Here is a 14,494-nt window from a genome sequence, read left to right as displayed (position 1 = left end):
GACCGGAGCGCCGGACGGAGCTCGTGTCCAGCGGCAGGCCAGGACTCCCGGGCAGGCTATCCCACACCGTCAGCCGGGACCGGAGCGCCGACCGGGCAGTCGCAGGTGCTAGCGGGCCGCCGACCCCCGGTGGCGACTCGTTCCTCCTGACAGAGCAGCCGGGTCGGCTAGCCGCGGCGCCGGTCACATAAGTGCAGCTGCCAGCCGTCACCAAATATTAGTTCGGCTCGACGGGAGTCGCACCGGAGCGAAGCTCTCAGCCGTCGTCAAATATCCATGCCGAGTCCGCTTACGTCCGAGCGGGAGATGTCGAAGTCACTTGAAGGCAGAACGGACCAGAGGGGGAGCCAGCTGGCCATGATTTAGGTCTCGGAAAACCAATGCCAGGTCAATGATGAGTTGACTCGCCGTTGAGTGGCGTGTAGAATGCTGCTGCGCGTGACGACAGGCGTAGGTATTAAGTTGAGCAAAATCTGTTGGGTGGGGGCTCTGGGTCAGTCGACCTCACGTATTACCAAGTACCCTTTTCTGCCCTGATGTAGGCCACCTTATTTGGACACCCATTGGGATAAAATCAAACTTGCATGTAATTATTTGTTTGTTTGCTTTTTGCTTTTATTGCTACCATTTTCAGTCAGCCTCAGGTCTACGGTCGATGGCTTTCTGTGGTGTGTCGGGGCGGGGGGACGGGGGGGGGGGGGGCTTAGGCGCAAAATAGCTAGGCCATGACCCTTCAAATGAATACACTCATGCATCGTGCACGCCTGATCATGCAGCGCAATATCAACCGAACAACTGGTAAAGGGCCAGGCGTGAGATATAACCAGAGCCATCGGCACCGACATGACACGGCCACATGGCATGACATGAGATAGCAGTTAGATCTCTCAAGCAGATCAAAGTTCAAATTGAGCTTTATGCCAGACATGCACGAAAATACGCGAGAAACTCAAGGATGGACGATCGCTGAGCGCCTTAAAACATTTCCGTCCTAAGCTAGCAAGATCTTCCCCGATGGAATCCATGTTACGTGACTCAACTCAATTTTGCCAGTTAATAGTCGGCTCGCGTTAACTAAATTGAAGTTCTGCTCTTCGAAATGGAGCCGCAGTCAAAATCAATCACTGATTCGTGAGCAAAGCTCCATTTGGATTCACTCTTTCGTACAATATCGATGCCGCGCATCATCGAAATTGAGTGACCCGTTACAAAAGAGTGAACCGAACAACTCAGGGTGGTTACGTATGGTTTATCCCAGGCCAGTTTGTCCCCCCTTGTCAACCTGGCAACAAAGGCTCCGAGCATAGCGGAATTGCTTGCCGTGCTGCTCACAGTCTGCCATGGTCTGAAAATCGTACTATGGCATTTATCTTGCCATCGGTTTAAAGGCTACACGTGTAGGCCTCCTCTGAAGCCTTTAAGTCCTTTAGATTCCAAAGTTTCACAAATGCAGAAACGCCAGGCCCAACATTTTAAAGCTCAAGAAAATTGCTCATAGCAAGCCCACATGAACCGCTTTCATATCACACAGCCCTGTGATCGAAGGCAGACGGGGCACGAAATAATTCATCAGCCAGCCATGCTTCCGGTCATTTGTCACTGTCACTTCAAACACAAGGAAACTATTACATTTGTCCAGCCTATTCACAGACCCGCGTCACCCTGTGTCGATCCAGCGATACGGGGAGTGTCGCATTAGTCGAGGGTACGATGCTGGATATTATGCTGATCACACGCTATGCTTGCTTATGTAAAATGCTTAAATTTCAGCTGCTTTTGAAGTTGCTTTGAGACCGCAGAACAGCTCTGAACCTCATCGGAGCACAATCACCGGCTTGAAACCCGCGTGAACTTGTCGGTTTCAAAGCGCCACATCTCTAGAACTGCCGAGATGATGGCCCGTTAGACACGTTTCGGCTAAATGCAAGTAGCTTTAGCCCTCCATCGGATAACCTACATTCTTCCCACAGAACGAGCGCTGAAGCGTCCAGAGATCACTGATCATCCCACCAGTATCTATCAAAAATCGGAAAAATCATCTTGACGCCCGCAGCCTACATCCGTGACCACCTAACTGTACCGGGCTGCCACCCCCGCCCCCTCCCCCCCCCCCCCCGCCTTCACCGGCTGACAGGACCCCCGCCGTCCCGGGCTGTCACCCCCTCTCCCCCCCCCATTCACCGGCTGACAGGACCCCCACCGTCCCAAGCTACACTCTACTCTCCTCTCTATCAGCGGCTGCGACCACACCGTCCCGAGCTGTCACCCTCGCTTCTCCGCCCCCCCCCCCCCATCCTGTCCCCTTCGGCGGCTACGACCACACCGTCCCGGGCTGTCACCTTCGCTTTCCTCCCCTCCCCTTCGGCGGCTACGACCCCCATCATCCCTGGCTGTTACTCGCTCTCTCCTCCCCTTCGGCGGCTACGCCGGTGGCGCATGCCGCTCCGCGAGTGCTACCACTCTGTCAAGAGTCACGCCACCCGAACAGCACCTCCTCACCCGGCGGCCGTCGTGGTGTTGGGGTGGACCCTAGCCGGGAGGGCACTGCACCGCGCGCTCGGCCGCCCAACACCGGTGGGACAAGGTGATGTCTCCCACCAACAGGACAAGGTGATGTCTCCCACCAACAGGAACGCACAGGCGAAATCCTGGCGCAACGGAAGGTGCTTATGAGTATAAGTGACGTTCTAGTTATGACACCTATTGGCTACCCATATCGTTGTATATCATGATTTATCATGCCTGCATATATACGTACTACATGAGCGCAGTAAGACGATAACTTTTGACGGACGGCAGGTGATGGGCGTCAGTGGGTCACTCGGTGTAACCCGTGGTAGGAAAAGGGATGAAATAAGCCGCCGTTTGAGGGCTGTGGTGTCTGTACGTCTTTAGAGCAATGGAACGGAAGCGTAAGGTCTTATTTTACAGGAAGATTTGACGCAAAACATTATTTTTCATACGCAAACGTTTTTGTCACACGTGACTAACGAAATGACATGTCAGCAATGTTAAGCATTGACGACTGACGGGAGATTTCCGCTTTGATTGCTACCCGCATACGTGCGGTTATGTTCCAAGGAAGTCAGATTCACATTCCGAAATAAAAATTGGGACTCACGATGTTGTCAACTTGTTTTCTTTTTTGAAGTTTTCATGTGTTTTACACAAAGTATAAACACGACACACAACACACACACATACGCATAACTTCATTCACCCATAACGCTTTCATATTTTTTGTGGCGCTTCACAACACTGCTAACTACTTAGAACCACCAATGAAGTCATAGGTATACGCTTGCACTTTCTGGAAGCCTTGTAACACCGCCAATTGAATGCTCTTTGCTCCGGCGAGTGTCAATTTGACCTCCTAAGATCTCAAAAACTAGGAAAGCTAGACACCAAATTCACAGAGTCAGTTTCCCTGTATGTGAACTCACTTGCGTCAAAATCTGGGATTCATAGCTTGTGGTTCTGGGGTGATAAAATAAAGTCAATCAAGGTCAAATTCAAGAATCATGTCCAACGTGCCACCAGATCTCCTCATGCGAGCACCTTGAACCTGGATACCTATTCTAATAAAAAGGTCACCAATGTTCATTTAAGGTCAGTGACCTTCTTTTCTCTTTGGTCATGAGGGCCAAAATCCTGCAAAATCGCTTTGATTTTTGCATTTGAACAAGCGGCAAGGGTTACACTAGGCGGTATGTTTCTAAAAAGTGTTGACCTGGCTAAGTTTAGGTCAGTGACCTACTCGGACCTACAGGAATTCCATAAAAGACATCTGTTGCGATCGCTGATATCAATAAATTTGAAAAGAGCACCAAAACTGCTCCTTAGAGCAAAACCTCAACTAAAAAGCGGGATGGTTTTAAAACTGCTTTATTGCGTAAGAAACTATCTCAGAGATGTGACGATTCGTCAAATACTCCGTTGTTGCATCAGATTGAGTGATTCCCCAGACATTACCTTTGCTGACAGCCATGGTCTGACTATGACCAACAACAGGTCGGCGAATATACAACGCTCATGCAATTTTTTGTACCAAAAAAATCTGGTTTGCATATGACTACCGCTATGCAAAGTTGGGCACGGCTACGCCGCGCCGTTTGGAAATTATTTTGAAACATTTCTGGAATTCATTCTGCAACATTATCCGATAATTATTCTTCTTGGGTCGGAAGGACCGGTCGAGCGAGTGCTTAAGACAAGCTCATTTTATTTTACAACATGAAAGAATTGACCGTCCCCACACATCAGTTGGCTGGAGTGCCTGCCCTCCAATCCGCCCGCCAGTGACGGGGCAAGAGAGTTCTAACTGCTTTGCCTCCGCAATTGGTCCTTGACTGGGTTAGCCTGCGGTCGGTAGCAGCGGTCGCGTTAAAGGCCGGGTGACATGATCGGGCAGGACGGCCGTGCCAACCATTGCGGGACGTCAAAACTTTCTCTACCATATTCTGCCGTTGACCTGAAATTTTATGATCGGATGGTTAGGGTAAGGCTCGCGCAGCATACACTGCTTGGCGTGAGCTCTGGTGTCAGAACTGCCGGCGTGAATTGCAAACAGAATTCTGGAGGGCGCAAGTTCGGGGGCCCGATATTCTCCACTACTTGTTTTGAAAACCCTCCACTCCTGCTTGCAGGAAGCCTCAAGTGCTGAGCACTTAGCCATCAGCTGCGCCGTTATTTTCCACTGCAAATATATCTGTCGAATTGCCGCCTAGCATAACTGCGATTCAAAGGAAACTTGAGACTTACGTCGGTTCCTTTCAAAATCAAATTTCTACAATCTCGGATCCGTCTAATTTCACCAACCATCATTTGATAGGTTCCCATTACTAGCAGAGCCCGACAGGCACTTAAGCGAACGTTTTCACAGCGAATTCTTCCGCCGACCATAATTGCGGTCTGCCTGCTCTGTTCCAATCCTCTACGGCTTATTCAGTTTTCTCCGGAAGTAAAACTCCGGAAAAGTTAAGACGAGATTTCCCCCGTACCGAACTCTGCCATCAGTCACACTTCCATTGCTCGCATGGCTGGCAGTTCATGTCAGAACTATTAACCACCACTTGAGCTAATGAGAATGAACAGTGAAGCACCGCCGATCGCTGCGAGTCGCGCCCACAGGCAGCCGTTCGCGGAAAACTTCCATTTGGTTTGTCGTCTACTCCCTCTGACGCTCGTCACATCGATTTAAATTCGGCATCAAAACACGTTAGCCGTAGTCTGCAGTTTGAAAGCTCCCAAGATCGGCCGTGTAAAGTTTTCATTATTTTTGTCATTTCTATCCGTCGGCTTGCTTGAATGACGACGCACGAAAGAACCCGTATGAGCAAGACCGTGGCCACCTCGTCAGCAACTTCAGTCACGAGTAGATATGAAGATCCAGGTTGCAGGGCTAGCTGCTTTCATATAGCCAGCCGTTTCACGGAAAACTGGTCTACGCATGCTGTTAAACATTCTCCCAGCGTACTCAGGTTGGCGATTAACGTTTCTTGCTAAAGGTTTGAGAAACTTGCACAGCCTCTTTCATCTGTGATATCTTTCATCTACGTGTGAATTGACAGCAGGGATGACAGTCACACACACTGCGCATTGTGAAATGAAAGTCCGTCACCATTTGCTCCGAGAGAGATCAAAGAACGTAATTAAAAGCGTTCCCCCTTTCACCCGCGAACGCTTGCGTTATCTGAATCATCACAGATCACAGCCAGGAGGTGCTCATAACAAACTCGTCTAGTCCAGCATGACCAAACCCAGAGTCCAATAAAGTCGAGCAAGTCAAAGTCCTAGCATCCCACGACGAGCGCCAGTGACGTCACCAACCACCACGGGCGTATGTGACGTCACCAGCCACCACGAATACCAATGACGTCACCAGCCACCACCAGCGCCAGTGACGTCACTTGCCACCACGAAGGCCAGTGACGTCACCAGCCACCACGAGCGCCAGTGACGTCACTAGCCACCACGTGAGTCAGTGACGTCACCAGCCACCACGAGTGTCAGTGACGTCATCAGACACGACGGGCGGTCGCCTCAGGCGCGGAAGCCAGGAGGCCAAGCTGCGCCGTGATCGGTGACATGTGCTTCTGATCATTTCACGGCCCATCACACACGGCGGGCCTGCGTGTGCGACCTCCAAGATGAGCCGCGCGCACCGGCCCGTGCAGTCCCAGCGCTCCTTGCTGGGCTGGAGCCAGCGGTATCGGGACCACGCCGTGATTGGTAGAGGCTGCGCTTCTGTCGCCGAGGACCAGCTGGTGCAGCCATTTGCTTAAATTTCCTGATATTTCGGTGTACGTTTCGTCAATTAGTCTGCATAACTATGGCTAATCCCATTTCGTGCACAATGGGTTCGTGAGATGCATTTAGAGTATTTGGTGCAAGTTCAGTACGACCGCATCTGTCAAGCGTTTGTTGAGAACGAAACCTGGCGCTGGACAGGGAACATGAGGATTAGACCACTACTTCATGCTGTGTCTGGATAAACAATGGAAGGCAATGCAATCCTTCAAATATCATGGATACATGAATGAACACATCAGCATGACGACCGAACACTTGCACCGACGTCCGATGATGTATCGATTCCATATACATCCGTCGGCAGGCTCCATCTGCCGCTTTCTCGTAGTCGGACCATGGACGTTCGAGCAATGGCAAGTCGTTTGCAGCCATGAGCGCGGCAACGAAGCCTGTTAACTGCTCCTTGCTGGACATAAATGGTCACCTAAATTCCTACTCATGGCTGCGGAAGCGGTTAGCCCGAACCAAAATTGAACAACACAGCCAGGAGGTTTAGGGGCCCGATTTTCTACACCGCAGGGCCTCACGCCTTCCTTAGCGTTTGAGCAATCCCTAGGGACAATCGAGGGACAACGCCTTGGGACAATCAAGCTTAATACCAACCACCCTGATACTATTCTTCCGTCCTTCTCACTTTGGTGACATTCCCGAACTGATGATTTCTAAGATGGCGTACCTCGGTATGTTACACCTAAGTCCTGCACATGATCCGTTGGTGACCCAGTGAGCCTGAGGTCAAATACGGAAGCTTTTCGCATTGCCGCTTCGGGTTGATCGGATCGTTATTGTCTTTCCTCCTTGCATTATCCAAAACGGCAGCTTATGCCACGCCGGTGGCGCTACGCACGCAATAAAGATGCAGCTGCACCATGCGATCATAAATCATACCAGAGCTGGCCACGAATCGATATCATGGCTGGGAACGAACAGCGGCGTTACGAGTGTTTGTAACCTGGCGTCACCAGAATCTGACATCAGCAGAAGGCCAACGAGCTGATGGTCGACCCACCGCAATCTTATCGCAACGCAGCAGTCTTCATTCAACACACGTGATTGCCAACAGGCTTTCCGAGGCTCGCAAAATCATGCGGATATACCCAACGCCCCCGTCTGGACAGCCCCACGCCGTCGCTAGCTTGTCTGGCGCCCGCGGCGCGTGGCCGACGGTCCAAACTCACTGTATGAGCTCCAGTCCGGTCGCTTGGTCCATCAGCACGACATTCTCGGCGCCCATCCGAACCACATAGTCACCGGAGCGGAGTCCGGCGAACGCTGCGCTCTGGCCCGGCTCCACGAACACCACACTGCAACGCAGAGGACACGCCGTCAGACACCGCACGTGATCGGTCCACCAACATCAACTGCAACGCAGAGGACACGCCGTCAGACACCGCACGTGGTCGGTCCACCAACATCAACTGCAACGCGGAAGACGCGCTGTCAAGCACCTTATTGGTGCGAGTAGAACACGCTCACAGCCACCAGACACACCAAACGCGCCGCAAAGGAGACGTTAAGCCAACACAGGGGAAGGACGCAGTCAGGACATGAGGTTGCAGCGAAAAACACGCAGTTAAACGGCACATGCTCCACAAACACCAAACCGCAAGAGTAAACACAGCGGAAAACACCATAAGCACCACAAATATCACATCGGAGGGCCTTGGTAACTTCCAAGATAAGGCTTAGAGAAGTAGTCTTTAGCGGCTGAGTTCCTTTCCTTTTGAGCTCCCAACATTCCTTTGAGGAATGTTACTAAACGCTCCAGTAGCGCCACCTTCCTAACTCATGCAATTGAGCAACCCCAGATTTAGGACAAACACTAGAGGCAATGTTTGCAAACCCTGTGTGTTACGATCCACCGCTGCACCCAGCTGCCACGAACAAGCGTCGAAAGCCAGCCCATTTTTAGATCTGGCCGTTCTCAAAGTGGAACTGGGTGTTCCAACATCGCTGCACCCCAATGGCTTGAACGAGCATCGGAAATCAGCCCATCTTTAGACCTGGCCGTTCCCCAAGTGGAGCTGAGTGTTCCCCAAGTGGAGCTAAGTGTTCCCCAAGCAAGGCCGTCCCGGTTTCCAGGAAAAGCGATCGCCTGCGGATCCAGGACTTCGAAAACAACTTTCTAATTAAGGTCTTGGTAGCATCCCCGAAACGTATTCTTCGTCATCTTCTCTCCATAGTCTCCCATCTTTGAAAAGTTCAGGTTGACACAGTGGAAAGTTCATGTCGAGCAATGCATCCGACTGATATGATCACACATCTGAAGGCACACGGCCCCGACCTGGCGCCGAGCCAAAACGACAGCGGATGATTTTGCAGGCAGCTTGATGCGACGATTTGCAGCAAACGTCACAGCCATGCTCAACGTTTCAAACTCTCGTATGTGTGTGTGCGCGGGTCTGGGAACGTGTGTAGGTACATACGTGCCTGTATGCCCACGCGCGTGCGTATGAATATAGGTAGCTTTCTCTCTGGAATATCCAACGTCGCAGTAAGAGATTGATTGCGCTTTATACTAATGTTCGGCATGTGAGAGGCGTGTCGTGATGCTCCGGGCAGCTGGCGGAGCTTTGCGACAGCTTAATTACTTCGCGAAAACGGAGAGTGCCATTACGACAATGAAAACTGGTTGAGTCCAAACTGGTGGCTGCAGTCTGGACTGAAAGCACTTTCCTCCTCGTGCGTTCGTTGACACCTTCGGGACTTTCTGCCAAAAGAGCGAGAAGAGTAGGAGAGATAGAGAGAAGAGGAGAGAGAGGAGATAGAGAGAGCGATAGAGACGAGAGAGCAGAAGAGCAGAGCGGTGCTATAGAGGATAGAGAAGAGAGAGAGAGAGAGAGAGAGAGAGAGAGAGAGAGACGCGACACGAAAGGAAAGAAAGAGAGAGGGAGAGATAAGAGAGGGAGGGAGGGAGGGAGGGACGGAGGAAGGAAGGAAGGAAGGACGGAAAGAAGGAAGGGAGGAAGGGAGGGAGGGAGGGAGGGAGGGAGGGAGGAGTTAATGAATAACGAGAAGGATTAAGTGGGGAAGAAGACCCTTTTATCCTTAATACGACTTGTTATAGGTCACCACATGCCAAAAGCACAAGTGGTCTGTTGCTTGGCAACCGCTATATACAGAAAACCAATCGCGACGAGACTCAGCCTATCAAAGCAGCTGATGCGCCTTCTGTGAACTTTGTCCTTTGGTTGATGTGCATATTGCCGCGAGCATGCCGTGGTTTGATCACACAGTGAACCACGCAGGCAAAGCGGACAGCTGACATCCTCATAGTTCAACTGCTTGCCATATGTATCTCTAACGGACACCTGATGCATTTAATTTAAAATACACAAGTGCTGTTTTCAGCCGCCGTTAGAGCAGAGGTGACCTAGCTATCACCTTGGATATTTTGACAGGTCAAGATGTGTGGCTACCTGCGCTGGTCCACATCCTGAAACAACAGCGTTTGACATGGCAGAATACTGACCTGTACATGTAAAAAATGAGCGAACAATTACCAACTATTATAAAATTAGTTATCAAAATATAATATTAGATACATCATAAAACTAGCGCAAAAAATTGTCATATAATCAAAAAACCAATACAGTATTCCAGATATCTGCGTTTCAGGTGCGTCTAGTCACCTTCATCACGGACGTAAAAGGGACATGTAAGGGAGTAAACATACCGAAATAAAAAAAATGATGGCGTTTTCATTGCGCTCAATTTTACCAAACACAAATTCACTCTACTTTGACATGTTCTCCATGCCAGAAAAAACCAAGGAAAGATGTGCAGCACACCAGTGTCAAACACAATTCAGACTTTGGTTTATGTACGTTGTTTTGATCGCATTGAGATTGTTCGACGCAATCTGTCAAAGACCGCTGACAAAGTAGATTCACCAAATTCTTGGAGGTGAGGGTGTCGGGGGCTAACCGATCTGTCGTGTAATCCACCTATTTTGAGAGCAGAGCGGCAAAACTCAGCTCCACGTGCTTACCTTCCCATTACCCAAGTCAGCCGGTACGTGCCATGAGTGACGTCATCGCTGCTGGTATGACGAGCCCCCGGGACCCGAGCAGCAGCGGGTCGGCCTACACCGTTCCTGGGTTGTCGCCAGCAGCAAGGACCTCGGCTACGGTTACACAGAGCTCGCACTGTCCCTCCGCTGGGCCGCCGAAGAGAACGGCACAGTGCCGGCGACGTGGCCGGCCGACCCCGGGCGGACGTGGCCGGCCGCCCGTCCGTCCCCGAGACGTGACCTGCCTCAGGCCCCGATGCCATGGTGGCGGGTCGCCATGGCATCGGAGCGCCGCCGCCTGCTGCCGGCACGGTCCACGGACTGCGAGAGCAGGCAGACTAGGCTCTTCTTGATTGAGGCATTTTCTACAGCGAGGCTTTGCAGCAGACTGGCGTTAGGTTGAATGGGACTCATCGATCTGTTCTACGATCAGGACTATGGAATTTGAAATTCTAGTCCTTAAGTCAGTCGTTCACCTTAACTGGTAGGCCAGTTGCCGGAAAGTCATTCGTTAAAATAGCATCTCAGCTACAAGCAACCAACAGACATGCAAGACGCGCCGCTCGGTATTCGTTTCCGTACCTTTAGTGAAGCCCGCAAATTTCACTCCTAGGCTTACCAATCACCCAAAGCGATGGCTCATTATGATTCATGTGACATATTCCAGTTTCAAAACCACACTTCACTCTTGCAGCGTTGGGAATGGATCACAGCCAGTCGGAAGCCAGATTATTGCTGGTGCATGGCGATGGTCCAATGGCCCGGTCACGGCGGTCACCAGCTGGGTCGGATCGAACGGACACCTCCGCCGTGCTCGGTCGCTCTCCGCCAACCGCACGCGGCCCGTAGCGACCGCTGGCGCCCGATTAGTCATGTCCGGCACGCCGAGCAGCCCCGCCGGGCCGCAAACTCTGTGTGACCGGCTGTTGCCGGAGTGCCGAGCAGCCCCGCCGGGCCGTGAGCTCTGTGTGACCGGCTGTTGACCGGCGTGCCAAGCAGTCCCGCCGGGCCGCGAGCTCTGTGTGACCGGCTGTTGACCGGAGTGCCAAGCCCCCGCGGGCCGTGAGCTCTGTGTGACCGGCTGTTGACCGGCGTGCCAAGCAGTCCCGCCGGGCCGCGAGCTCTGTGTGACCGGCTGTTGACCGGCGTGCCAAGCAGTCCCGCCGGGCCGCGAGCTCTGTGTGACCGGCTGTTGACCGGGGTGCCAAGCAGTCCCGCCGGGCCGCGAACTCTGTGTGACCGGCTGTTGCCGGGTGCCAAGCAGTCCCGCCGGGCCGCGAGCTCTGTGTGACCGGCTGTTGACCGGGGTGCCAAGCAGTCCCGCCGGGCCGCCAGCTTTGTTGACCGAGGTGTACTCCGTGCGACCGGCTGTTGACCGGGGTGTCGGCTGCAGCTCGCGGCAAGGTCGGCGTCGGCGTCGGCAGATTTTTGCGGCGGCCGGCGCGCCGCTGGCAGCGCGCGCGCGCGCCTCAGCCGCCGCCGCCGTCACCTCCCGGATAATTGCGGCGCCGGCGCGCAGGTAATGAGCGGCTACGGAGACACAGCGGACCGCAACCGAATTAAGGAGATGCAGTCACGCGAGACAGCGCAAAACGTCTCCGCCAGCCCAGGCACGCGGAGGAGACGCCCCTGCTGCGACCTCCCGCACGCAGGCGAGGGAGAGAGACGCTCTGTACCCCGGGCCCGCGGCGCCTCCGACGCCCATACCAGCGGGTCACAGCTGGGAAGCGTGAGGGAGGCGCCGCGAGAGTGCGGGGCCGCCGCGGGCTGAGATAGGAGCTATGTGAACTGTCAGAGACCTCACTGGGCGGGGTACTAGCACAGCTCAGCAGAAGGAAGCTGATGGGTGTGGCACGTGGCGTGCAAAACCGGCCTGCATCACCCAAGGCTGACGTGAAGAACGGTTCCAGACTGCAAGATTGCAGATAGTTCAGACATGGCATGGTACTCGCGTGCCGTTGCGGAAGAGACTGGTCGTCCGAAAACGCCTCTGTTCCACAAGGCATGGGCGCTGGGACCCGGGCTGATAGAAGCCGTTGCTGAAGTGTAAGGGGATGGCGTGCGGTGTGCTCTGACCTCCAGACACGACCTTTGCTTGGTTGCGCTTCAGCAAACGACGATTCAAGACGTATTGGGTTGATTTCCGACGATGACCTCGGACAGCACGGCGCAGCTCTGAACTGACCCCGAGTCAGACTTGGTGGAGGCGTGACCCTAGTCAGGAATCGATTCCCGACGGAGCCGACTCCGGTGGCGAGATGGACCTGTACCACATGGCAGCTTAGTGTGGGACATACACTCGATAAATAAGAGCTTGGTACACCCATATTCTGGTTTTTGCACTAAAATCGGACCATAAAGGTAGACTATGGACTAAAAAACACGAACATCTACATGTTGACATCCATATTCCATTTGCAACCAACTTAGATTCCTCACGATGTGTAACGGATTTCAAGCAATCAAATGCACTCAGTACCTAGTCCCGCTCACATACATTTTCAAAGAAATTGATTTTTCCATGACTTACGGTAAACTTTGCTGATTCTGGCGCCGATGCTGACTCCAAAAGGCGTCAGGTGCAAATCTGCTCTAAAAAAGCTCACAGGTTACCAGCCCCACACCCTTTTAGTCCTACCATTATAAGAACATAAAACCAACTCCGCCCCTCACGAACACACACCTTTACTGCTCTCGTTCCTTTACGCGCGAGCTTTACTGGCACTGCCGTGCATTAATACCGTTCAATTGCAATCCGTAAGCGTGGTTTTGTGTGAGGGGATGTTTTCCACACTAGAACGATGTTGGCCGTGCCAAATATTACCGAACAATGATCGTAAATTTAAGACCCGAAAGCACATAGACTGTCGTGCCAAATGCATCCATCCTGTTGAAGACTATGTTCTCTACATTGTAAATGACCTTCGTAGTTCCAATGACCTTTGAGAACAATGTTTTCATTAAAAGTTATGTATATAGCGCATATAAACAGTCACAAAAACGAAGTAAATCCAAGCCAGCGGACAAGTGTGTTAAACTTGGCCCAAACTTGTTTTGGAGAAATTTCTGGGATCAACTCCCACGCCAAGCAGTAGTGGTGGTGTGAACTCTGACCCTCACAGTCCGACAGAACACTCTCATTTCGGCGGGAACATTTAGACTCTTGCGGCGAAAGTTTAACGCGCCGCAATGTCCGCCACGGTCCGGCCGCCTCCTGACCCTCATCTGCCCCTGACCCTGCCCGCCCCCGGCCGCAATCCAACTCAGGCAAGGGGAAATAACAAGTGCTGAGACAGACCCACCCACACCGCCGCGGATGGTTTGCAAAACGGCCATTCCCACCAACTGACCCACGCCGGCTGAGATCGGACACCAAATTTGGAGAACAGAAACATCACATGGCGCTATCCTCCAGCAATTATCCCCAGAGCTGAGCGTTTCTCGTCGACGGCACCGTTCTCGGCTAGGCGTGGGCGGCTGGGGCGTCTGCGGCGGGCCGAGCAGCGGTGGCCCGCGGCGCGTCTCTGCCTCCCGGCGGAGGGCGCGGCCCGTCATTGAGCACCCGTCCCGCTGCTCGGGGCGGGTGCGAGCGGCTGCGAGCGACTGCTACAAAACAGCGGAGTAGTGCGACCTTTGCTCTTAATGTTCAATTGACGGTGCCGCACCACCATGGCACGCAGCGTCGCCTAAAGTTAACAGTGCGGCCCTCCAACTGATTACGGAGAAAGTGCGGCAACTTTCTACGCGGTTTCCTCCCCCCCCCCTAAATATTATCACGTGGACCTTGGCTTCAAGTTTAGGCAGCCGATTAGGAGTATCATGATATAGCATCGCCATGATCAGAGCACGCGACCTGATCGAGTAGCCAAAATGCAAATGAGACCCGCCCCAAACTGGCAAGAGTCACCCCAAACAACTAGCAAGAATAGCTGACATGAGACTGACCAATGACACAACAGGACATCACATCCACGCCGGTTGACCTGTCAGAAGAGAACTGCCACCCTCCGTACCCCGGTGCCGGGTGGCCGGTCAGAAGAGAACCGCCACCCTCCGTACCCCGGTGCCGGGTGGCCGGTCAGAAGAGAACTGCCACCCTCCGTGCCACGGTGCCGGGTGACCGGTCAGAAGAGAACTGCCACCCTCCTCCGTACCCCGGTGCCGGGTGGC

The sequence above is a fragment of the Pollicipes pollicipes genome, unplaced genomic scaffold, assembly GCF_011947565.3.
Source record: "Pollicipes pollicipes isolate AB1234 unplaced genomic scaffold, Ppol_2.1 Scaffold_4881;HRSCAF=5763_pilon_pilon_pilon, whole genome shotgun sequence".
Lineage (NCBI taxonomy): Eukaryota > Metazoa > Arthropoda > Thecostraca > Pollicipedomorpha > Pollicipedidae > Pollicipes > Pollicipes pollicipes.
The sequence above is the reverse complement of the archived record's forward strand: the minus strand, read 5'-3'. Positions refer to the sequence as shown.